This window comes from Equus caballus, chromosome 10, assembly GCF_041296265.1.
Source record: "Equus caballus isolate H_3958 breed thoroughbred chromosome 10, TB-T2T, whole genome shotgun sequence".
Lineage (NCBI taxonomy): Eukaryota > Metazoa > Chordata > Mammalia > Perissodactyla > Equidae > Equus > Equus caballus.
In genome coordinates, this window is record NC_091693.1 from 41,376,169 (window position 1) to 41,402,935 (window position 26,767).

Sequence of the window (26,767 nt, forward strand, 5' to 3'; positions counted from 1 at the left end):
AGCAGTAAGGGAGGCATGAAGGCCTGCCAGTGAATATTACAGGACAAACAAAACTGCACTTACAGATGGTAGGCACCTTAAATTCCCCACCAATTTCTCTTATAAGAGGTGGATTGTTATTTTCTTTTTCCTGTTTTAATTCCCCAAATCCCCCTTGGTACATAGTTGTATATCTTAGTTGCAGGTCCTTCTAGTTGTGGCATATGGGATGCCGCCTCAACGTGGCCTGATGAGCGGTGCCATGTCCGCTCCCAGGATCCGAACCAGCAAAACCCTGGGCCACCGCAGTGGAGTGCGCGAACTTCACCACTCAGCCATGGGGCCGGTCCCTAAGAAGTGGATTATTTTGTTCTCTTCTAAGAGGATGAGGCCTATCTGTATTTATATAAATCTTGGTGAGAGGGACTGTGGGGGTGTTGAGGTTGAAGCCACAGAGAGTGTAGCAGAAGCTTGGTGAGCTGGCAACCTCCATTTCTCTTGTGCCAACTCCTGACTTTAAGGAAGGGAGTATTGCTGGGAATGGCAAGGTGGAGGATGGAAATCTCAAGCTAGAACTGAGTGTGGTAAGATTTCGATCTAGTTTCCTTTATCTGGGAGTGGCTTCCCTATTGCAAGTCTCCTTACCTTTCTCCACAATAATGCTGGCATCTCTTCTGCTATCTTGTGAAAGAGAATTCATTGTTACAAGGTTATGATGCATGAGTATAAAAGAGTGCAACTGGGTGGAAAGGAAAGGAAGAACAGTGATGATTCAGTCATTCATTTGCCACTTCAACAAATATGTGTTTAATGCCTACTAGCAATGTGGAGACGTTGCAGGGGACACCTCAGTGAACACAACATAGGCCCTGCTCTCTGAGACTCAGGTTCCATTAAGGGGAGACAGAAAAGACATAAGGGTGGTAGCTTGTAGGGGTTGAGTTCGAGGGATCTGGGGGCTGATCAAGGAAAAAGACATGACAATGAGAGAGGCAGTAACACACAACAAGCTTTATTGGGTGATGCTTACATGGGGTTGCATGAGAAGGGGAGTCCCTCACAGTGTGAGACTGTCCAGAGATTTGTGGTGAGGAGGCCACTGTCCAGAAGGGGCGGAGGGAACTCCTAGTGGAGGTGGGATTGGAAAGGGGGCTTATATGTCCAGGTGAGGTCGCTCAGCAGTATGGCGAGCAGTGTCTGGGTCAGAGAGTTCCCAAGGGCGGCAGCAGCTTGTGGCCTTATAACTATACTGCCCTGTCTTATCAATGAGTAACAAAAGTCAGGTGAGGTTTTGAGGGGTATGCAAAGCAGGCAGGCTCTAAACATCTGAAAATCTGCATGTCTGGTCTATTTTTAAAATAATTGGATGGGGCTCAGCCTGCAGTGAAGAAATAGACAACCTACGGGGCAACACAAAGAGGCCATCTTTGAACCGTTTATATAACAGATGTGATAAGGAGACAATAAAGCAGGGTAAGGAGATGAAATGTGATAGGAGAGGGCCTCTCTCTTAGAAGAGCTGTCAGAAAAGGCCTTTGTGTAAGAGGACATCTGAGCAGAGACGTGCAGGAAGTGATGGATCGAGTGTTCCACGTGGAGAACTGGGAGAAGAAAGTTTCTGGTGGTTTTGTTTTGTTCTGAGGAACAAGTAAAAGGCTGGTGAGGTTAGAGCAGAATAAGCAAGTTGGGCAGTGGTGGCAGATGAGGTCACGTTACTTAGGGCCACACACAGGAGGAATTTTATTCTGAATGAGATGGGAGACCGTCGCACAGAGGGGAAACACAACCTCACTCACATTTTAAAGGTGCTCTGGTGTTCAGAAATAACAGAAGCATATGTTGTCCAGGAAAGGAATGACTGTGGCTTGGAAAGAGTGGATACTGGGGAAGGTGATGAGAAGTCAAACTCCTGAAGTATTTTAAAAATAGAACTCACAGATCATGTTGATGAATTGAGTGTGAGGTGTGAGAAAAAGAGTCAATGATGACCAATCTCTTTGGCTCATAAAGTTGTCCTGCCCTCACCATATTTAAACGCTAGGCAATGTGGGGTCTGAAGTATGCATTTTACACATTTAAGCCTCAGAGGAGGTGTTAGTGGAGGCAGCACAGAACAGACGGAGCATAGGCTATGGGAGCAGATGCTCTTATCTGCTTAATGCCGGTTCCACCACTTAACAGCTGTGTGACCCTGGGCACATTTCTTAACTATTCACACATCTGTAAAATGTACATAATAATAGCACAAATTGAGATGCTGAGAAAACGAACAGAAATAATGGATATAAAATGCCTAGTGTCTGATACGTGTCAGGTGCCTGTAGATTACCTGTAGTTACTACTATTGGTGGTCAAGCAAAAACCTCAGAGATAGGCATGCTTATCGTTAGGGGTTGGAGGGACGATTTCAAATGAAGTGAATGAGATTACTTTGGTTTGTAAGTACCCCTGAGGAAACATCCTTTATTAGTAGGACCAGCTACATAATTTGCAGGGTCCAGTGCAAGGCGAACATGCAGGGCCTCCTGGTAAAAACGTGAGTTTCAAGACGGCAACTGCAGAGCATTACACCAAGCACAGGGCCCTTAGGGCCAAGGCCCAGTTGCCCACCCATGAAGTGGACCTCTTCACCAGAGAGTGCCTCAACTCTATTCTCCTCCAAGGAGAGTCAAAGGCCTCCCAGTGCCTGGACCACTGGTTCTGAGTCAAACCGAGTGGAGTTGGTGGCACAATTCAATCACAGAATCGTCCTAGAATCACAGCCCACTGCATGGTCCTGTTGCATGTCAGAGGCCTTCCTGCCTGGCTCCTGTAACCACTTTAAAAAGTGCCTTACTTCTTACTATGCTCTTGAATAAAATTAGAGCCTCCCAAATATATCCTCTAAGCCGATAGAAAGAAAAAAGTAAGGAAATGAGACCATCACTCCCCTGAGAAGAGAATCCTGCGTGTACGCTCAGGATGTACAGTTACTCATTCCCTTCCATCTGGATAGTACCTTATACATTTGAAAATGCTGCCACAAACAGGAGTCCCAGGAGACGAATGATATTTTAGAGGACATGAAAGTCAAAAACGTTTACATAGTTTTCTCAAAGTTACCGTTAGTGGAATTACTAGATGGACCCCTGGCCCCCTCAAGTTCTAGTCCTGCGTTTTTAGCCAATTTGCAAGATAAATAGAATCTGGAAATGATCTCAGTCTCTCTACTTGGATTCATGTGAAAGAGATTAATTTAAGAGTTATCTTTCTTTTGGATAAAGGAGAGTTGACAGTTGACCTAGTTTTGTTTTGAATATGAAGTGCAATTCCATAAAATTAACCATTTTCTATATTTTTATGTCTGTATAGCATCTTGTTTGAACTGTGAGTGCCTCGAGAGATTGGCCTAGGCCTTTCATGTTTTCTTTCCTTCCTTCCTTTCTCTCTTTCTCCCTTTTTTCACATGGATTGGTGTGAGACCACAAGACAACTTATCCAAACGACTGGTTCCCTGATGGTTAGTTTTATTAATTTCTTCTAAATGTATATTCCTATGTAATTATTTTAATATAAATTAAAGATTTAAATTAAGGTGAAGGTAAAATTAGAATTGAATTACCGGAAGTAGAATGGCTGTATCTACAAATCAGCTCAGTTTGAATTTTGACTTGTATTTCTAAACTGCCCTCCAGAGGGACTGTCCCAGTTTAAAACTCTAACTGCCAATAATGCAGAAAACTACTTGTTTCTCTGCCCATGACAAAACTGGCTTTTATCATCAAACTTTAAAATCTTTTCCATACGCTTTTACAAATAATAGCTCCTATTGTTTTCATTTGCATGTCTTTTTTCCTTCCCATACAGATATTGGGTATTTGCATTTTTTCTACTGTAAATTACCTACTAATGTCTTTTGCCCACTTTGTCGGTGTTATCTTTCTGATTTGAAAGAACTCTTTGTATAGTAGGGATTGTATTTTTGTTCCCCTTTTCTTATAAGTTCTAAGTATTGTTTCCTCACATTGTAGATTTTTAATGGTAATTAGATGTGTATAGCATTTGTATATTTTTATGTTATGACATTTCCATACCTTTTGCTTTCCTATATATCAATAACATGTTAGAAAATATAATGGATAATTGACTAATTTATCACTTATTTGTTTATTAATTCATTCATTTATTTGAGAAGTAGGAATCAAGTGCTTTCTGTGAGTCAGGGGCTAGCGAGGTGCTGGGAATGTAATGATGAGCACAACCAATATATTCTCCCCTCAAGGAGCTTAAAGTCTACCAACAAAACCACCACCACTACAACAGTAATAATAATAACAAAATAAAACACAAAATGAAATTTTCAGGAATAAATGTAAAATGAGATGTGCAAGATCTTTATAAAGAAAACTCTAAAAGTTAGCTGAAGTACACAAAGGAAAGACTGCATAAACGGAGATATACTCTATTCCTGGATGGGAACAGTTACCCTTATAAAGATGTTAATTTGAACTTGGGGGACTAGGATAAACTAATTAAAAATGTATCTATAAGAGTAAATATATAAAAACATCTAAGAAAAATTTCATAGAAAATGGTAATAATATGGGATTTGACCTATAAGACATTAAAAAGGATTATAATTTGTCAGTACTTTAAATGATTAGGAAAAGAATTATTAAATAAATGATATTAGGTCAACTGATTAATTATTGTGGGGAAAAAGCCAAAATAAATACTACATTTTACACCAAATTAAATACTAGAAAGATTTAAGATATTTTATAGATATTGAAATTATAAAAGTACTGGAAGAAAATATAAAGTACAATATCAAAGACAGAAAGAACAAAAATTTGACCATATAAAGATGCAAAAGATTTTTGCAACAAAAATATCAAATTAAAATAGAAATATAGAAAAGATCTGTGTGTGTGTGTGCATGCACGTGTGTGTGTCTGTGTGTGTGTGTGTAGAGGGGTGGAATAGGAATTTGCAATGTCCCAAATATATAAAGCACCCTTCATATCTACAAGAAAAATAGACAGACTTTTCATAGGAAAATGGGCACAGGATACAAAAGGTCAATTCAATTAAAAAGGAAATACAAATAAACAATATATATGTATTTAAATATTAAGCTTTGATAGTAATAAAAGAAATGCGAACAGCCTGGCCAAGATTAAAGCACAGTGTTGGTGAGCACGTGGGAGATGTGCACTCATGAGTCTACTGCGGATGAGACTCTCCATTAGGCTTGTCTTGGGGGGAAGCTATTTAAGCTGCCCAAAATTGAGCAGATTAGAGTAATAAACAGTAATTATCTCACAAGTTCTGTGAGTTAGGAGTCTGGGTATAGCTTAACTGTATAGCTTAACTATAACTTAAACTCCTCCAGCTCAGGGGCCTCCCAAGGCTGCATTCGAGGGCTTGGCTCGGGCACAGGAGGCTCAACCCCCCATCCTCCAGGGCAGGGTCCCCGTCGCTGCTGGTACCAGGTCTCCGGTCCTCTCTGACTGCTGGCCAGAGACATCAGTCTAGCCCACAACGAAATTATAAAAGTACTGGGAGCCCACACACTTGAGGATGGAAAATCAGAAGTGAGGATCATTGGGGTCCATCTTAGAGCCTGCTCACCCCAGGAGACAGTTTGGCAATATGTATCAAAAGCATAAAAAATATATACATTTCCTTGACACATCAGTTCTAATTCTCAGATTTATCCTAAAGAAATAATTGCATGGGTGCAGAAAGAAAGGAATGCAGGAATGTTTTTCAGGGAAAGGCATATAATAGAATAAAATGGGAACAACCAAATGTCGTCTTATTTAAATAAATTAGATTATAGCTACACAACATAACAGTATGCCACAATTAAAAGTTATGTAGATGCATGCAGAGTAACACAGAGAGATATCATTGAAATACTATTGAATTTTAAAATCAAATTGAAAATAGTCTTTAAAATGTGTCCTTTTCATAAAGTATTAAATATATACACAGGAGAAAGTCTGGAATGACAAAATCCAAAATATTGACAATGATTATTCCTTTGAAGTAATGGGAATATATATGTTTTATATTTTCTGCTGAATTCTTATGATTTACATTTTCTACAGTGAAGATATTTTATAGCAAAAATGAGCCAATGCTTGTAACGAAAAGTAAAAACCCAGCTTTGCTTGTTGCTAGTCATAGTGCACATTCGGACTGTGTCTTAGTCTGCTCAGGCTGCTCTAACGAAAATACCACAGACTCGGCGGCTTAAACAACAAACATTTATTTCTCCAGCTCTGGAGGCTGGAAAGTCCAAGATCAAGGTGCTGGCAGACTCGGTGTCCGGGGAGAACCTGCTCTCTGGTGCATAGATGGTGTTCTTCCTGCTACGTCTTCACGTGGTGGGAGAATTGAGGGAGCTCTCCAGCGTCTCTTTCAGAAGGGCACTGATTCGGTTCTTGAGAACTTCACCCTCATGACTGAATCACCTCCCAAAGGCCCCACCTCCACATACATCTCGTTGGGGCTTAGGTTTCAACATGTAAGTTTTGGGGAGACACCAACCTTCAGTCCACAGCAGACTGCTCACGCTTTTAGCAGCCCTGGAGAGTCCCCCCTCACTGTCAGCCCCCACTTTCCCGAGGTCCGCCCAGCTGCCTGAAAAGGGTAGGATGCCTCAAGAACCAGACCCAAGCCGTTTTCCCTTTCTCTGGGGAAGATTATGCACCAGCCCCTTCCAGGGCCTTAGTCATGGCAACGGCCGCACTGGCCTCGCATCCTAGGGGAGGGAGGTGGCACTGTTTTCCAAGTTCAGATGAACAGCACCGTTAGCACATGGCTGACAAGAAGGAACGGCCGCAGTGGGGGCATGGAATCCACTCTGCAGAGCCTTCCTTGGCCTCCTCAGACACGGGTGCCACGTTGATGCTCTCCTGTCGGGTCAAGATGAGTCTGCGAATGATAGCACTAACTTTTCGTTTTTATCACTCTTTTGAAATTTTAAATATATTATTTTTGTCTTTGGAACACCAAGCTCTTACTTTCTATTAACAAATGAAAATTAAAAGAAGTTACCTTAAGCTGTGCTGCTAGGTCCTTATTTTGATAAGATGATTTCTACTGAAATATTTAATTGGGCCTGGTCTATGCATTAACAATAATCAATATATTCGTTCCCCAGTGAACTGGGAATCAAGCCTCCCTGTTTGAAGAGATCATTTATATGTGTGCTTCGGGTTCATTAAATAAAAGAAGTGTGATCCATAGCTGCACAATATTACCAAAATCCTTCGCAGAAGGCACTGTGGTTCTTTGATCGGCTGATGTTGTAATTAAATTCATGTGCTATAAAGCAAAATAAAAAACTGTTCCATTTCTTTCTGAGTGAAATTCATGCTTTTCAGTTTTGGAAATTAAAACTGGAAAATGCCTATATTTAAGGCGAAGTGCTTTCAAAACTAACCCCAAGGAGGAGAATTCTTCGTCTGGCAGGTTGTTGGAAATGTGAGGTTATTCCCCACCAGGCCTGCTAAGCCCCAGCTCCCAACCCTTTTATCTGATTCAGAAACTGCCTCAGACATAATTGGGTTTCCTAAGACCTATTTCCCTCACTGGACATGCTCGTGCACAAAGAGAAGTGAATTCGGAAAATAATTAATTTTAATGAGAGAGACACTGGGGAAGTGTGAGTGGCTTCCTCTGTTTTCTTTGATCTGAAATAATGAACGTTCATGCAGCAAATAGAGCAGAAAGATTGCAAACATTCAGTCCTAAAAGGAGTGGCACTTTTATACACTCTAATAAAATGTCTTTCGACAAACCGTGCTCACAGCTGGGTTTGCTCAACCGTGACAGAACATCCTGGAGCTCTGTATTTTTAACCTTAGTACCAACTAAATTGCACAAAATATACTGTGTCAAAGGTACGCAAAAGGTGTGCCCAGTTATTTCTCTCTCTTCAGGTTACAGATGCAGAATTTTCTCCTTTTGGTGTTTATGACTTTCTTTTCTTTTGTCCACCTTTTGTGTGAAGACCGTCTCACCTGCAGTTTCTCCTGACACGTGAAAGGACCGGGAGCTCCCTAAGGTCAAGACAAGGCCCCCATGTGTATCATTGAGTCCCAGCCCCTCTCACAGTGATGGTGCACAGGGCTCAGTCAACCTTTGTTGAAATGAATAAATTACTGGTAAGCCCACCACTGAAATGTAGCACTGTTTATTTATTTATTTTTATTTATTTATTTTTTTGAGGAAGATTAGCCGTGAGATAACATCTGCTGCCAATCCTTGTCTTTTTGCTGAGGAAGACTGGCCCTGAGCTAACATCTGTGCCCATCTTCCTCTACTTTATATGTGGGACGCCTACCACAGCATGGCAAGTGGTGCCTTGTCCACACCTGGGATCCGAACCAGTGAACCCAGGGCCGCCGAAGCGGAACGTGCAAACCTAACCGCTGCACCACTGGGCCGGCCCTGTAGCATGGTTTACATTTGGCTCTCTGTCTTTCCAGTCTTTTATAAACATGAATATCTGTACATGTTGGGAGAGGCCATTCCAGAGTAACAAACAAACGGCGGCATCTTAGTGGCTCAAAAGCTTTTTCTTGATAAATTAAAATGCTGCTGTGGGCCAGGTGGCTTTCCAGGGCAGCTCTCCTCCAACGAGTGACTCTGGGACACAAGATGCTTCCATCTGAGGCCCTGTCACTTCAACACATGGCTTTTGTGGTTGCTGCCAAAGGAGAAGAGAAAGATGGAGGAGGAAGAGCAAGCTCTAGCTGTCTTGGCCTAGATATAACACACTTCCTCCTGCTCTGCTGTCAGTGGGCTGATGGGCCTCCTGGCCTCCGCCTCACTCGCAGGGAGGCTGGAACCGTAGGCAGGCAGGGGTGCATCCTGAGAGCGAATATGGCTCTGCAAAGCAACTTCCCTATGGTACTCCATCATATGGCTATGCCATAATTCTTTTTTGTTGGACATTATGGTAATTTTCAATTTTTACATATTATAAATAATGTTGTTGCTTAAGTGGGGAAAAAACCCCAAAAGTGTATGCACAGTTCCAGTTACTTCAGGATAATTTGCGGGAAATAAATTACCTTTCTGAAGGAGGCTTCCCGACTTTTACAGAAGTGATTCTCAACCGGAAGAGTTTGCCCTCCCCCCTCCCTGGACATGTTTGGCAACGGATGGACACATTTTTGCTTGTCACGACTTGGGGGGAGAGGAGAGGCTACTGGCATCTAGTGAGTAAAGGCCAGAGATGCTGCTAAATATCCTACAGTGCACAGGATAGCCCCTCACAATAAAGAATTCTCCAGCCCCAAATGTCAGTATGGCAGAGGTTGAGAAAACTTGTTTTAAATTACGAACATGTCCTATATGAAAGAGTCAAGCCTTGGTAGGGCATATGTATTTTAGACCTCCTCATAGTAGTAATCCTTAATATTTTGGGGGCTTTCACACACTTCATTTTATTTTTCTCCTTACCAAAGTCTTAAAGGTTGGCCAGAGAAAATAATCTTCGGTTAGCACCACTTTGGCCCGAGAACACTAAGAATCAGAGAGGTTAAGGGAATTCCTAATGCTCCCATAAATGCTGAGGTCTAAACACAATTTTCTGATTCCCAGTTTGGTGTGACTCATGCAGCACCTAGCAGCTTCTCCTGGGCTGTGGGTTCCTACCTTGTGTGCACCATGCGGGTGAGGGTAGCTTTGGTTAGAGAGAGACAGAGACAGAGACAGAGAGACCCCCCCATCCTTAAGGACAGAGTAAGGGTAGGGAAGTAGATCGAAAGGAAAAAAACAGAATAGAGACAGAAGGAGAAAGGCTAACCTATTTTAAAATATTGCCTGGGGATAGGTGTCTCCTTAGAAACTGGGTTCAGGGAGTGGCTTGAATTCCAGGTGATAGTATTTCCTTAAAAGCCAAGGAGAAAGAAGAAAGGGGTAGAGGTGTGTTTGAAATGTGCACTTTCATGTAAAAACTGGTTAACAGATAACCGTGCAGCTGGAGTTTTCCAGACTGCTGGCCTGCCCTGCTGATTTTCAGTGGCGGTTGCTGAGACCTGGGGGTCGGGGTGGGAGTGGAGCAAAATGGAAGGTTGAGCGATCTTGGCCCCTAGTCCATTATTGGCACCCGGAACACATTTACAATTACTTTCTGAAACGATATTTAACTGAAAAAAGCCTCTTATGACATTTGGATTAGAAATTAGTGCTCGAATCCTTTATGCCCTTTCCAGTTTGTACATGTTGGGAGAGTCTCTCTGAACTCACTGACGGTAAAACTAAAAACCCAGTTATCTGCCTCCCCTAGAAACCGTCCCATGCTGGCCTAAATGCAACCCAACCAGACGATGCCTTCTAGGAAGGACCACTTATAGTTTTAATTCCACCTGTGTTTCAGATATTCATGTTTTTATAGGAATGGCTTAGACTTATTATTCTTATTTTATTTTTTTACTGTTTCATTTAATTATCACATTTTAAGAATGTAATAATATTTGGGGGGAATTTAAGTATTTATTTTTAACTTTACCTTCTCTTTATGCCAAGCAATCTTGATTTTCCACACAGGGCAGTAATATATTCTTTTAAAAATTCTTTTTACAATAAAATTAAGTGAAACAGGGTCAATTGGAAGAAAAATATTTCATAATAGTGGAGACGGCAGAAGGTGTGGTGAAAATTCATGAAGCTGAAGTCTGAATGAATAGTGTCTGAGAAGCACTGATTAAGTCACCCCGAGAACCCATTTTTAGGGTCCTCGAAACTGGATGTGTACCTTTCACTGTCAAGGCGACAGAAGGTGGTTCTCCATTCTGGTTGCACGTTAGAGCCACCCAGGGAACTTCTGAAAAATGGTGACGGCTAGACCCCACTTCAGACCAGTTAAATCAGGATCTCTGAGCGTGGGGCCCAGGAATGGGTATTTTTAAAGCTCTGTTTAAATATGCAGCTGGAGTTAGGAACCACTGATGCAAGATCTCCTCCTTTCTCTTCATGATTTCCAAGATGAAGTTTTGAAACACACGTTCTAAGTAAATTGTACAGCTTAGCTAACAGACTGGGTCAAGAGTAAATTCAGTTTCTATCCCTTTGATTTTGAGAGCTACAGTCGGTTTTGATATCTGGCTCTGGACCACCCCAACCCCCGACACTGACAGGCTGCTCACGCCAAGCCGCCCCCATCCCATGAGCTCGCCCTGCCCATCCACTCAGGCTCTGTAATCTCGCTGCAGGCTGTGTAAGGAAGAATGGTAGCAGGAACAAAACAAGCTTCCGTTTATTGAGTTCTTACTATATACTATCTCTTGGTGCGATGCATCAATGAATATTATTGTACATGCAATATTTTGCACATACGGGAGCATATATCTGTAGGATGAAAACCTACATATGAACTTTTATAAAAGTGGAATTTGTATATACATCCTTTAGCTTTTTATTTAGAAACAATCTCAAACTCATAGAGAAGTTGCAAAAATAGTGCAAAGAATTTTTTCCCTGAGCCATATGAAAGTGAGTCACTGATATGATGCCTCAGCTTCAAAATACTTTATTGTGTATTTCCCACAAACAAGGACATTCTCTTATATAACCTCAACACAGCCATCGAAATCAGGAAGTTAACACTGATACATTGTTTATCTTAGATTCCATTCAAATTTTACCAAGTGTTCCAAACATCCTTTATAGCAAAGCAGCCAGTCCACACTCGCATGTTGCATTTAGTTTTCTACACTCTGGAAGAGTTCCTCAGACTTTCCTCGACCCTCGTGACCTCGGTGGTTTGAAGATTACAGGTCGGTTATTTAGCAGCCTGTCTCTCAGGTGGGGTTAGTGTGAGGTTCCTCACGGTTGATCCGGGTGTGCACCCTTACACCCTCACGGAAGTCCCACTGCGGTCTTCTCTCTGCATCCGGTGGGGCCTGCTTTCCGTTTGTCCTGGTAGTGGTGATATTAACTTCGCTTGATTAAGGGGATGTCGGCCAGGCTTCTACAATGTAAAGTGACTTTTTTCCCCATATAATTAGTAGGCATTTTGAGGGACAGCATTTTGAAGCCATGTATTTATCCCATTCCTCTTCAAACTTTCAGTTTATTCATCCATTCATTCATTTATATCATCATGAACTCATGGATTCCTAGTTTATTCAATAGATTATAATTCATTAGTATCATTACTTATTTGGATGTTTAAATTATTCCAGACTTGGTCAGTGGGAACCCATTCAAGCTGTCTTCATATTTCATACATTTCCCCATCATTCTTTGAGCACTTCCTTGTTTTCTTACATAATAAGATGTTCAAGCTTAGCTTTTACTCTTTCTACCTCAGCCCTGGTATCAGTTATTTATCCAAGGATCTTTGGTTCCTTGGATAAAGGATCTTTTCTATTTAAGGTCTTTAGTACAGAAGGGTATTTAGAAACCAAAATCTATGCACTAGGTATGTTCACTGCTATTGAGGTGCCACAGATCCCAGGCTTTCTTAGTGGACAGAGCTAGGGAATCTATGTATGTACAACACAGACACACACACACACACACACTTACATGCACCCACATATATATATTCACATCATACTTATTCCTACAACTATGTCTACATACTAAAAACCATGAGTTCACACCAACATCCTCAATTCTAATCCAACACCACAGGGTTCATTCTAATCTTCTCCTTTTCCATGTCTGTAACTCCATTCTCCAACATTGAGAATCCTGTCTCACATTCTCCTCAATATATTCACTAATTTGAAACCCTGTCACTACCCTCTCCTAAGACCCCATTTGTGGACATCCTCCTCACTCCATTAGGACTCTGTCACTCTGCACTGAACCTCCACTGGGCTTCAACCCCTTGTTCTGGGCCACCCCTCCCCCACAATCTGCCTCCTAACCCTACTTGGACTCTGAAACCCTGTGCCAAGCCGTCCACACCATGCCGAAGTCCTCCTCATCCCACCTGGGCTCTGATGCCCTGCAGTGGACTGCTGTAACTGCCATCTGCCCACTTGGACTCCCTTTTCACTCTGCTTGTGTGCTGACCCTGTGCCTGGTCACCTTCTTGCATGGCCTCTCCTTGCCTTGCTCAGCTGCCCCATTTCCCTCACCCCAACCCTCATGCACTGAGGCCTACTTTACTCAGCTCCACCTAATGTCATCCAAATTTCTTTTTTTTTTTTAAGATTGGCACCTGGGCTAACAACTGTTGCCAATCTTCCTTCTTTTTTAAGGATTGGCACCTGGGCTAACAACTGTTGCCAATCTTTTTTTTTTTTTCTTTTCTGCTTTATCTCCCCAACCACCCCCCCACCGTACACAGTTGTATATCTTAGTTGCAGGTCCTGCTAGTTGTGGGATGTGGGTCGCCGCCTCAACGTGGCCTGACGAGCGGTGCCATGTCTGTGCCCAGGATCCGAACCCTGGGCCGCCGCAGCAGAAGGCGCGAACTCAACCACTCAGCCACGGAGCCGGCCCCTATCCAAATTTTTAATTCGGAAGGGTTTTACCAAATTGTCATCCAGAGAGATTCCACCAATTTATATCCGACCACCAATGTAAGAGCGCCTGTCTCCCTGACAGCCTCTGCAATGGAGTGTGTTATCAGACTTCTAGATCCTTGCTAACTCGAGAAGTGAAAAGTTTATATATCTTATTGTAGCTTAAACTGTATCTGAAGAAAAATAAAGTAGTTCCACAAAACAATTAGAACTCATATTTTCACTGAAACCCAACATAATGATTCCATTAGCATTCTGAATCTTTAATAGTAAATATCAAACTTTGTAAAAGGCTGAAATTTCCTGTTATGTAATAGCATAATTTCCTCTGTTTAATAACTAAATTGAGTTCCAGAAACATATTGTTGGTCTCAGACTTAATTGAAGGAATAGCAAATTTTAATTTCTGATGGGACAAGAAAAGTAACACATGAACAGTCTGTTTTGACTAGAAGAGTTGTCAAATCAATAATTAATTTTACTTATGTCACTTTATCTGAAAAATAAAAGATTGAATTTAGAAAAAGAAAAAAGCCCGTCACATTTGATCTTGTGTCGAGGTTTGGAGAAAGTCAGAGTGCCACAGCACACCCTTGATCTCAGAGTGGCTCCCAGCCCGCATTCCTGGTGACGGGCTGGTGGTCTTCACAGAGCAGTGACAGTTCATGGGAAGCAGCAGGGCCAGTTTGCAGGGAAGCCCTTGGTACATGAGGCACCATCAGGAAGCTGGGTTCCGTTTGCGCTTCCCCAATAAGCAGCACTAAGACATCTATTTAGACTTCCCTGTAAATGGCCCACAGCCAGATCAGAGCAGTCTCATGCAATTACCAGGTCACTATTTTCCTCTTTTAGGATGTGTTGGAGGTAGATGTGTGAATTTTAACAACCTCTAGAATGAAATGTAATATATTCCAAGGAATTATGCAACTTATATTTACAGTTAATATAATCTTAAGGAAAAAAGAAAACCTTAATAGTAGCTTAAGTTTTGTATAATTTCCTGGATTTCCCCAGGTAACCAGAGATTTTAGAAGGCTTTGCATTTTGGGAAGCAAGAGGACATTCTCTAGTCACACCCCAGCAACTCAGGCTCACAGTGTATGCCAGAAGATGCTCTGGGGTTTTATAAAAACTCGCTTGGCCCACTCCAGGGGAAGAGGGCATTCACAAGGTTAAATTAACTTTTTTAGCTACACTGATGAGAATGAGGGCCTCATTTATCCAGCCTTATTGAGTAGAGCAGGATTTTCTGTATGCAGACCTTTTCCAGGATAATTGATCTGCTTTTATTTTAAACATTTTTGCTAATATTTTTATAAATGTCATCACCCAAGGAATTCTAGCACTAGAAAGCAGCATAAAGATTGTCTAGTTTAAAATTCTCATTTTCAAGTAAGGAAACTAGGGCATAGTGAAGTTGAGAAATGTGCCCAAAGTCCCATAGTGTCCTGTCTGGAGCACACTGGGCTAGGAATGTCAATCCCAGCCGCCATCAGTAGGTCATAGCTTCATCCACCACGATGCAAAAAGAAGGGCTACAGGACTCACTGAGGGTAATTATGGGAGGGGGAGCTGCTGGCTCAATCAAGACTCAAGTGAATGAGGTGGAGGTAGAGTTGGAAGATGGTGGCATTTATTGGGAGAATTTCTGCTCATCCCTCAAGCATCTGTTTGAATGTCGCCTCCTTATGAAATATTTCCTGGGACTTCCTTCCCTTCCAATAAAAAGTTATTGTCCCACAGATGTATTCTCTTAGCCCTTATCCAGTGTCCACTGTAGCACATGTCAGTTTATGTTTCATGAATATGAGGCCTAAAGGAAGAGACGTTGTTGAACTAAGTATTTGTGTTCTCACAACACCCAGCATTGTCTGACATATGGTAGGTGCAAAAGATATGGTAACTGAGTGATTCAATAAATACATGAGTGAACAATGAAATGTTCACAGAATGAAATGTACATGAGTGAAATGAAATGTTACAAGTGAAAAATAAACCCAAACTGTGTCATGATTTAAGGTCATGTTGTGAACAACAGTCATTGGCAGAGGATGGATAAGCCTTCGGGATGGCTTTTTCCCTTTGTGACCCAGGCTCCTGAGCTTTTCTAGGGACTTTCGATTCCGTCTCATCTCTTAATCTCAGCTCAAACTCCCGGAAAACTAAGCTTATTAAATCACTAATCATAATACCAGGGACAAGCAGCAACATGATTCATTGATTTTTTGTGGGGAAAAAAAATATTTACTCCTTTATTTTTTACCAAATATTTACTGAGGGTCTGCCATGTGCCTGGTGCTGCTGTAGATTCTGTGAATTCAACAAAGTTCTTGCCCTTGTGGATCTTACATTATAGTGGGGACCAGACAATAGATAGGTGGGTATAAAATAAGCTGTAAGATGGTGATGAGAATGATGAAGACAAATAAAGCAAGGTACTGGACTTGAGAGATCGGGAGGGGCTGACATTTGAGAGAGCCCAGAGAAGGATGTCCCTCAGAGGAGGTGACTTCTGAGCAGAAACCTGTTTTGTCCTTTGTATGCCAGACCTGCAGGTTCTTGGATTTCAGAATAATTTGGTCCTGAGCCATCTTCTGGACTTCCCTGAATCCTCTTTCCCACAGAACAATCTTTACTACTTGACCCAGCCCATTTTTAATGTAGTAGTGATGGCCTATGCTGCCAGGGCCCGAGGGCCATCTTTTTCCCTAAATGTCTTCCATCAGGTATGGCAAGACTGTCTGTCCATTCATCAGTTTGACAGATATTTATGAGAGCTCACCACACACCAGGAACTGGCCAGGCCTTGGAAATGCAATGCGGACAAAGATGAGTAAGACATGGCTGCATCCCTCAATGAGCATATGGATTAGCATGGACAGTAAACATGTAAACAGATGGGTGCAAAAAAGAGTGACAAGTGCCTTAGAGACGTAGGGGGTGGGGACAAAAACCAAAGCAGCCTCTGCATCTGGAAGACTTGGAAAAACGCTTAAAAGAGGTGACACCTGAGCTAAGTTGTGAAAGAGAAGTAGGTATTTTTCCGGTTGATGACGGCCTAACCCAAGCAGAGGTAACAGCAAGGGCACAATGATATCCACGGGCTAGAAGTTCTATTTGGACGTTAAGTCTTCTGGTCTGACTCATTCCCAGGCTGTGAGGTGGAGTAGGGGAGGCATGGGAAGAGATGTGCCTCTTGCGGTAAGCATGGTTTCATCCTGCGAAACCATCCGCAGCTAAGTTGAAAGGCAGTAAAGATGTGGTTAGCAATATAGGAGGTCTAATGAGGGTCTTCAAAGTTACTGTGGAGAGGTTAAATACCATATTCGCATGTCAAATAGGATAGTGTCAAATATCATGTGTATCAATACAAATAGTACATACACATGTGTGTGTACAACCATACAAGGCAGTGGGGAACCACTGAAATTGTTAGGAAAACTACTCAGGTAAGGGTAAGCTGCATGAAACGGGGGCAGGTGAGACCAGCCGCTGGGAAACTTGCCAGGTGACTGTTGCAGTAATCTTTGAGTGGTGGATGAGGCTCTGGGCCAGGACATGGCTGGAGAATGAAACAGAAATTATCATTCTATAAGAGTGTCAGTGCCAGACAGACATGGCGGGACCAGGCGACTGATTGGCTCTGACGAGCGGAAGTGAACAACGCCCCCTTCAGAACCTTTGTCTCCGTCTTCCTCATCCTCTCAGCTCTGCAAAGAACAGCCTGTCCCGGCCCATGAGCTGCGGTTCACATGACATTAGTTGGAATTTTTATTAACCAATAAACAACTTCCTGTTCTACCCCATCCATTAGGCAATGAATTTTAAATTGACAGAGAGGAGTTTTGGAGGCCAGTTTTACACCACTGCTTTAATTTCTAGTTTGCCAGTTTGTATAGATTTTGAATGCTGCAGAAAGGGATGGCTACTGGGCAAAGGATTCCCTCTAGGCTTTTAGATGAATGTTTTGCAGTGACACATAATAAACTAATTTTCTTTACCTACACAGTGGATGGAAATGGGAATTTAAGAGTCTATATATTGTTGCTTAATTCTCTGTCCTCTGGCTCCCCTACGCCATCCTTTTCTGTATATTCTTTTTATGCCTCTAAAAGGCAACCATGTCTAAGGTGAAAATTATCTTATGTGTCAGAAAAAAAAAGTGAAATTTGAAATATTCTGGAATTATTTTGGAAAGAGTAAACCCTTGAATGAATTTAGATTTGTCTTTGAGTTTTAAGCACCAATCAATTCAATCAGGTAAATTAAGGAAGCCCGTGAATGTAATTTACCTGTTTTATTGCCTGCGTTTTGAAATTAAGTGCCCAAAAGTGCTTAGTGGAGATGTTGGAGCTCCTTCCTGAGGGAAGTCACATGACCGTCTCTACCTCCACAAATGCTCCTTTACATGTCTAAGAGCCATCTGTAGGCTCTTAACAGCTGTCGCACACTCCACCCTCCAAATGGCCACCCGCACAAGCCCAGCACTTAACAAAGACTAAAAAGCTATAGTAGCCAGCGAAAATGCAAAGTTCTTCATGAGTCTAATGGATTGGACTGTTTCAGAAAAATCATCACTGGAGTGTCAACTTCTTAAATGGATTAGCTTGGGTTGGAGGCTGTAATATAGCCTCCTCCTATTCTGGAAAAATCTAAATCATTCCGATATTTCTGATCATAAACTTTCCTAAATAGATCCTCAAAAGAGAACGAAGCACTTACTAGTCGCCATGTACTAGCCGCCAGCCAAAATTCTTCTTCTAGCTCTTTGCTGCCCGGGATCCACTCCACAAGACACCAACAGGCCTAACTCCCTCCCAGATGTCGGTGGCGGGCACTGGGATGGGGGATTTGAAATTCACCTAAGATGTCAGGAACCTGCTCTCCATTTCCATTGCTCATTCTTTGGAATTTTTCTTTCTGGTGGAAGGAAATGTGTTTGAAGTATGGACCCCAATCAGCCTGTGCTGGGGGTGCCAATGGGAGGGGGTGCTTGCCTGAGTGGGAAGGATGGGGAAGAAACAGGGGTCTTCTTGCCACCCCCTGTACTAGTGGTCCTCAGATTTTATCGTGTGTCAGGATCACCTGGAGGGCTTACCTCCAGAGGTTCTGATTCAGTGGGCCTGGTTGGGGCCTGAGAATTTTCATTTCTAACACATTTCCAGGTGCTGCTGGTGCTGCTGCTCCGGAGCCACACTTGGAGAGCCAGCATCCTGACATCCCCTACAGCACTCTTAGATCCTCTCAGGGGGAGGCTAGTGTCCAGCTGGGTATAGCACCCTGGTCTCTGTTTCTCCATCCCTAGTTCTTTTCACTCACTGGCTGATTTTTTTTGCCATCTGCTGCCCTCAACACAGTCTCTGCCACCTCTAGGCCTTGCCCTCTTCTTGCCCTTGTCAGAACACCCTTCTTTCTCTTTTCTTTCTCTTCATCTTCCTCCCATTCTCTAAAGCTCATATCAAATCCCACTGTCCCCACAAAGACTGCTCTAACCAGGTCAAGCCCCCATTTCTCCCTCTCTTTTTGGAATTCTTCTGGTTTTTGGGGTCTGCAGCAAGTCTTACTTGTTCTCAGACTGATCCGGGGGTTTTCCCTCTGCAACTAGATTACGTATAAGCCGCTTGCAGGCAGAGATTAGTCACAGACATAGTTGTCATGACATTTAACGCACTGAATGTTTACCGTGTATGAGGCACTGTGCTGAGCGTTTGACATATGCTAGCCCACGAGGCACTCTTAGTGCCCCCTTTCGCAGGTGAGAAAAACTGAAGAGCAGGGAGACTGCATGACTCACTTAAAGTCACACCGGTTGTACTTGGTGAAGCCAGGATTCAAGCCCTGGCTGCCTCACTCCTCAGCATGTGGTGAGGGTCCCCTGGGTACCTCAAAAAAGCACTTGGCACAGCACCTGGCCCGTAGTGTCTTGAGCACTCTGTAAGCGGCAGCCGTGACCTCAGAGGGCAGGGCTGATTCCCAGGTGACTGCTGAGGGAGCTGAGCAGGCACACAGCCTGACTTTCTGGAGGTCATTTCACTTCAATCAATGCCTTTAGCCTTGGCCTGAGCACACAGAGGTGATGCTCCCAGACTAGTGTGCAGCGCTGCTCTATTTACCTGCCATTTTTTACCTGCCATTATTCTTTTCATGGATGGTGGCTCATATGGAATGGGTGGGACAGAGCTTGGAGGGCATTCCCCACTCACCGAACAATCTTTCTGCTGTAAGATTCGCCGCTCATCTGGTCCCTTAATAACCCCGGACCTAGAAGACCAGGGTGTGCAACATACACCACTCGCCAGATGTGAAAACAGAATACAAAAGATAACACAAAGATATATATTTATAACCATTTTCAAAGCAGTATCTTTGAAAATTAAACCAACAATGGCAATACAAAGTACCGATAATCACTATAAAAATATCTGCTTTGCAAACTCTATGATAGAGTAGTTATTGTATCGAGCTATTCTTTTGTTCAAAAGCAAATGTATTTTTTTTTTTTGACAAATCTCTTGATTCTCCCCAAATGCACATGTTTACTGGTGCACTGAGAGCCTGGAGTGTTATTTGAATAGGGTGCCCCTTTTAGCATAAAAAGCCCTAACATTTGTGCTTTCAAAGAATGAAGCACGTGATTTATCACACATCGAAATTCTGACTACATTGTGCAGTCATGCTCGTCAATATACCAATTTTTTCTTACAAGGAAGCTACCTATCTAACTCAGACTTTTCTCACCTAAGCACTGAAATATGTGCTTCCATGAGCTCCGGTTTCCTTCTATGTGATAGAAAATAATCTCACAAGCAGAAAGCACTTAACTCAAAATGCTGACGAGCCCATTTCAATCCGCATCGCCTTGCAGATCGTGTGAGGACCAACAGACTCACGTAAAGAAACGGACTTTGCAAACCTGGGTGCAACTGGCTGCGTGGACTGTGCTCAGCTCCAGCGGGCCAGCCACATGCACCAGGCGCCACAGGACGCCGGTGTCACTGTGTGAGCTGACAGGGGAGGACAGCGCCTCTCAGGGAGCATGGCACAAAGGCAGGCCTGAGCCTCCAAGCCAGGCAGTACCTTGCCCCACTCCTGGCAGAGGGCAGCAGAGAAATCTCACTGGCCGCAGCAATGTGGAGCCAGTGGAAGGTACTGATGTGAGCAGAAGTCCTGCTCAAAGACGCAGTGAGGCACGTGCTGCAGATGCCAGGCCCTGAGAACCGGACCCCGGCTCTGAGGAGAACTGGCTGCTGCACAATCGACCTTTTTGCCTGCAGGACAATGATTTTGGCCTCATTTACTAAGTAGAATGTCATTAGCAACCTCTAAACCTACCACCATCCATGAATACACACTTGGATGGTCCTTTTTCAGTTACCATGCTGATGTGTGAGAGATAGGGAAAATAAGGAATAATTGACCCCAAACTTCACACTCCCTGAACACTGTCTCTGTCCCCCACCGTCCTCCTTGGCTTGAGGATGGACCCAAATCTGCTTCTCTGAGCCTCTGACTGCCAGTGCTTTTTTGTGTTGGTGTGTTTGCTTCAGAAAATGCAAAAACCTAGGAAGTTTCCAGACGCCTGCGCTGGAGGCCTTGCAGAGTCTCCCTGCAGGTCTCTGGGGAGCCGGGTCCATAACTGGGCCTTGTCCTTAACCAAAGCATCAGCCTTCCTCTAGAAACACAGTCGTCCTCGGTACAAAATACAAAGCCTTTTGTCTTGCTACATTTCGCTTCCCGTCAGTTAGCTGCTCTGTCTCCCCTCATCCCAGGCTCATCTCAGAAAACCAGGCCGGCTGCAAACGTGATGATCACTAGGAGCAAACTGCGTGGATGCGGATGTGTGTGTAAATTTAGAAACGTGGCCACTTTCCACCGAAGCTATTTCTTCCTTCTCAAATCAAGAGGGGGATGTTTGCTAATTTCTTGGTTGAGATCGTGTCTGTCATTTTACTACGTACTCGAGGCTGCTGTAAGCAAATGTGGAGCTTTTTACACAATTGCGTCGGTTTGAGAGCTGCAGATTTCAGAAAGCTGCTCCAGATGTCAGGCTTCTAAAGAAAGTGCCAGCGAGATCGATGCTGCTATATCTGGCCCCAGCATCAAACCCCAGGTGCCCGAGTGAGTTCTGAGCAAGAAATAATTTAATAAAAAAATAAAAACGTCCTCCACTTCCGCACAGAGACACTTCACCAATTAACTGAGTATCAAACGCTTTTTGCCAGAGTGGTCTTGTCCTTGGTATACTTTGAAGACAGTTGTTTATCAGTTGCTCTTTGCTTCTGTTCTGACTTTATTTTCTGTTAATATGCAGAGGGGAGAGGGCTGCTGGGTGGTCTGTTGACGACTCGGCTTCATTGTGATATATACGCCCCATGCTCTTCCCTTTGTCTCAGAGGACAACGGGAACCTCATTTCCCAGAATTTCTTTCCCCACGTGCCTCCAGGTTAGATCTGACCAGTGAGAGGCACCGCACGACATGTTGAGGCGGTAAAGAAGGAGAAGACATTTTTCCTTGGTGCCAGCAGCAGGCAGTCACTCAGACCTTGGCATCTGGGAGGTCCTCTTGAGAAACACTCACTGGAGGGTAGCTTAATCACGTCAGCAGCCCGATTCCCCCTGAAATCTCAGCACTCCCAGCTGTCCCACGAGCAGCCTTCTGGCCTTTACTTACCCGGCCCTTCTAATGGTGCGTAAGCCTCAGTTCCTCTATCAACTCTCTCTAATCGAAAAACCTAGAATGGCTTCTGTCTTCCTGATTGGCCTCTGACTGATGCAGGGGCAAAGGATTCGTTTTCTCATGGCCTCTCTTTCCCCATAACACAAACAGCAGGGATATTCGTGGGAAAGTGTTCCTCCAATGCACGTAACTTAGACCACAGCATCTCTGGTCCTGGGGACACATGTCAAAGATTAAGTCCTTGGCTTCCAATAATTCCAGATAAAATAGAGACAGAATAATGGCCAAACATACGTGAAGATGTATGCGTAGACACAGTACCTAAAAGTGTGGGTTGAGGGAAAACTTGATCAGGGAATCTATTGGAAGCAGGAAAACCACATGAGTATGTCTCCTCTCTTTCCAAAATCTTCTGCTTGGAGTTGTTCAGTGGGCGGCCTTTCCAGACAAGTGCTGCCCTCCATGACAGCACTCCTGAGCTGCTCTGACATGCCATCGTGCCAGGGCAGCACCACCACTGCCACTGTGTGCCTGGGCACAGGAGGAGGGAGGAACGCAGATACTCAGTGCTTCGTTTTCTGCTGCTTCCTGCACACTCACAGGGGATTCCTAGGAAGAATTTGAGAGAAAATAACGGCCATGAATAGTTTCATTAAAAGGGCCATCTGTCAGAAAGACTTGAGCTTCGAGAGACAGAAAACACTGGCTCAAACTGGCTGAAACTACATGGAGCGGAATGTCTGCGCAATCAGAGTGTCAGTGATGCCGTCCCAAAGTCCTCGCCTCTTCTGCTCTGCTGTCCTCAGCAGCAGCTCTATTTCCAGTCTCTTTTTCTTGTGGAAACAAGACGGCTGCAGCATTTCCAAGTGAGACATGCAGAAACAAAGCAACACTGGGTGGCAAACAGGGAGCACAGGGTCTGGTATTTGTTTTCTTAGAAATACAGACAACTTTCCTCAAAATCCCTCCAACACACCAACCTTCTTACGTCCCACTGGCCAGAAGTATTTCACAAGCCCACCCCTAAACTTATCACTGGAAGGAGAATGGGACCATACAAACTGGCTTAGCTCGGCCAGGATTTAACCCTGGAGCTGTGGATAGGTCCCCACCTTTTTGTCACCTTGGAGTGGCATGGTGCCTGATACAGGCTTTGGCAATAAGAAATAAGGAGGAGACGTATGTCGACTTTTCCAGAAACTGGTCAAGAGGGTAACTACTCACCGTAAAAGGAAGCCAGGAGGGAACCTAAGACTGGCCAGGCCTGTTATTCATGACAGCTACAGACCTTTGGGGAGTTTCTATGGGACACACCTTATTTTACGTCACCACACTCAACTGTGCTTGGATTCCATTGTACTCTAAGTATTTGCATTCAGCTATTTCTGGAACTCTGCTTTTGACTCTGATTTTAACGAGAGGAACACGTCTTTACCATGATAAAGTCACGGTCAGAAGAGAAGCTCAACATTGGTCTGAGGTCATGGACATAGAATTCCACACTCAGTAGCCTCCACAAGTTGGCTTTGGTCTCCTATTTCCCATTCATATCACCTAATCCAGGTCCCACCTGGGAGGATGAGGATGAGCAGAAGTGGAAGGAGCCCCCAGGTAGACCTGCTGGGTTGATTCAGTTTACCACTGGAGCGTTTTTTCTTGAACGTTTGAGAGCGAGGCTGGGACTAGGTTTTCACCATTATTGTGCTTGGAGTAAACTGAGTCCCGTGGGTAGGAAAATGGTAGGTCTCAGGATAGAGGGCCAACCGCAAAATATTCCCACCATCAATAATACACGTAAGGAGACCTTCTGTAGAATGAGACCGTGCCAGACCTGGCAGACCTGGAGATGCCCTGGTCTAGTGTTTACTAGATGTTATTAGGTTTCCTGCAAAAGCAGTGGTTCCATAGTTACCTGTGCTGGGGAAATACTGGGTTAAACAAGTTAAATAGGCTTATTTCCTCATGACCTCTCAGGGCTTTGGATATGGTGTCATAAATTGTGGCTCTCCAAATGGGGGCATTATATTCAGTGTTTCCCAGACATATTTGACCACAGAATGTGTTGAGACTGATGTGCAGAAACCACTTTGGGCAATGCTCATCCCCTTCATTTTACAGCTAAATAAACTGAGGGAATATTAGCTCAGAGGGCTTGTCTAAAGTTAGCCTATCAGCCAGAATCCCTCAGGAAACAGAATAATCAAAAGAGTTTAAAATAAAAAACATAAAGTAATGAATTGCATGTGGGCGGTATTAGGGAAGCCAACAGGGTCTGGTGAGACACCCGGGAACTGAGAGCAGCAGGACGTCATTGCAACCCCAACCTGAAGGGAAAGGGAAGCAACCTTGTTACGGGATCCTGGCTAAGGGCAGAAGCTATAGAAAAAGGCTGCCTGTCAGAACCCCAGTGTGGCGGGAAGAGGGGAACAGATATGATCTCAACCTCGCTCTCCTCGTGTCTTCCCATTTCCCACTGGTGCCCCCTGCTGGCCGAACCCAGCTAGAAGCCAGAGGGCAGGAGGCTCCTGACCCGGTCTGTAGAGGTCAGCTTCCGGGCCACAGGCCTGAGCAGAGGAGGCTGATGAGCTATCCATGGGGCAAGGAAGGAATAACCAGCACAATCACACAGCTAGGTTTTTGGGTTTTTTATTTTTTAAAGTGTTTACCTCATAGATTTCATAAACTTAGTTTAGTTTGCTTAATACAATTTAATACAATGTGGTACATCAATTATATCTCAATAAGCTGGAAAAAATTTAATGCAATGTGAAACAGAGCAAAGATGAAAACTTAAAATATAAAGCAGTGGTTCTCAAAGTGTGGCCTGGGGACCCTTTTAGGTCTGCAAGGTCAGTTTATGATAATACTATGATGTTATCGAACTTGTTACTTTCATTCTCTCACAAGTGAACAATGGGGTTTTCCAGAGGCTTCGTGATGAGTGAATGATGATGTCATTGTTCTGCTAACTAAGGGACTGTGTATTCTCATGTTTAAACATTGCTCAGTTCTAATTTCAAATAGAGTAGATAATAAACATTACCCAGATAAGTAAAATCTCTTTAGGGTCCTCAATAATTTTGGATAAAAGGGACCAGAATGTTAGATTTCCATTGAGAATTTTGGGTGAGGCTGGAATGTTAGAGAACCCTGCAGTAAAGGTAGCACAGGGACCAGACGTGCCCAGGTGTCGAAAGGAACTACTCCCAGTCCTGGGCACCAAGCCTGCGCTGAGATTATCTGGTAGCAAAGCCTACAGGAAACATAAGGGTCACATGTAAGTCATCTCTAGAGCCCGGGGTGTGACTTGGGTACATTTTCTAACACCAAAGAGCAAGAAGAACTTGTACGTGGTTCATGTGAAAAGATTTACCTACTTCAACAATGATATAAGGGCTACTGGGTAATAAAAACAACGCAATATATTCATTGCCAGGGTGGAGTATTAGTTTTCTATTGCTGCATAACCAAATACCTCACACTCAGCAGCCTAAAACAACACGCTCTTATTATCTCCAACCTTCCGTGAGTGTATAAAATGCAATAATAAGTGAGAATATGGTACAATTTTTTCAAAGAATGTCAGAATTCTTGCTCTTCTAGTACTTCTATATAGAGTCGAAGATACTCTGTTCATCTCTGTCTCTCCCATCCCACATACTTTTATCTGCTTCCATGCCTATCAAAAATTTCTGAAAGCTACTCTAAGATTGGTTATCGTAATGATTTTCGCTCTTCTTCCATATAAAAGTGTTTTTTCAAAATAGCAGTCATGGGGCTAAAGGTAGGCGAGTCAGTTATAATAAGGCAGCTACAGTAATTAAATTATTGTGCTGCTGCCCTTTGAACTGTAATTGGAAAGGATGAAAGCTTAATTTTCTCATCAACAAAGTCAATTTCATCCAAGGAGTTCTTCAGAGTGCCACATGCATTTAAAAATTACATGTTTAACCAATCAGGAGAAAAGGGAATTTAAATCTCCCATCACAATAACATGGATGAATTGGAAATTTTTGGAGTATTTTCACTATAGGAAACCAAGTCCATTCAAAACATATCCAGAAGTCATCAGGCACACAGGGCAGGATAGAGGTAAAGAACCCAGGTGTGAGGGTGAGGCAGAAATGTCTCTGTTAAATGAGAGTAAACAGCAGCGGAACTGTCCTCACCTAGGCTTATCTGTGCAACCTAGCAAGAAAAGAGAGTTAGCATTAATTGGTACCCCAACACTCTCTCAAAAGAACAGGCACTTAGAGCAATTAAGTCAGATGTGGAAAAACAGCTCTGCATTGAAAGCTGACAGCAGGACTCGGGGCACAGTATGCGTAATGAGTGGCTGAGGATGTTAATGGATGGAGGCTTGGAGACTAATGGACAATTAATGGAAAACAGATGACTTCCCCCGGAGACGCTGGTCTTTTAAAAGGGCTTCACCTGCTGCTCAAACAAATGTGGCTAAAGTGAAATGATAAAAGGAACATGGTCTTATTTAGCCGGGCTAGAGAGAGCAGAGTGCCCCTGCTTTCTCCTTGATTATCTTCAAAAACTAGGTCAGGAATGTAACAGTTTCCTGCAGCTGGTGATGCAAGCCCCCTCTGCCGCCCCTCGCCCAGAGCAGCCGAGTTG

The 26,767-nt window shown here is 43.4% G+C and overlaps 1 pseudogene; it reads left to right on the top strand.

Moving 5' to 3' along the window:
• Nucleotides 1-26,767, top strand: part of LOC100069484 (parafibromin-like) — an 81,331-nt pseudogene that overhangs the window by 10,718 nt on the left and 43,846 nt on the right.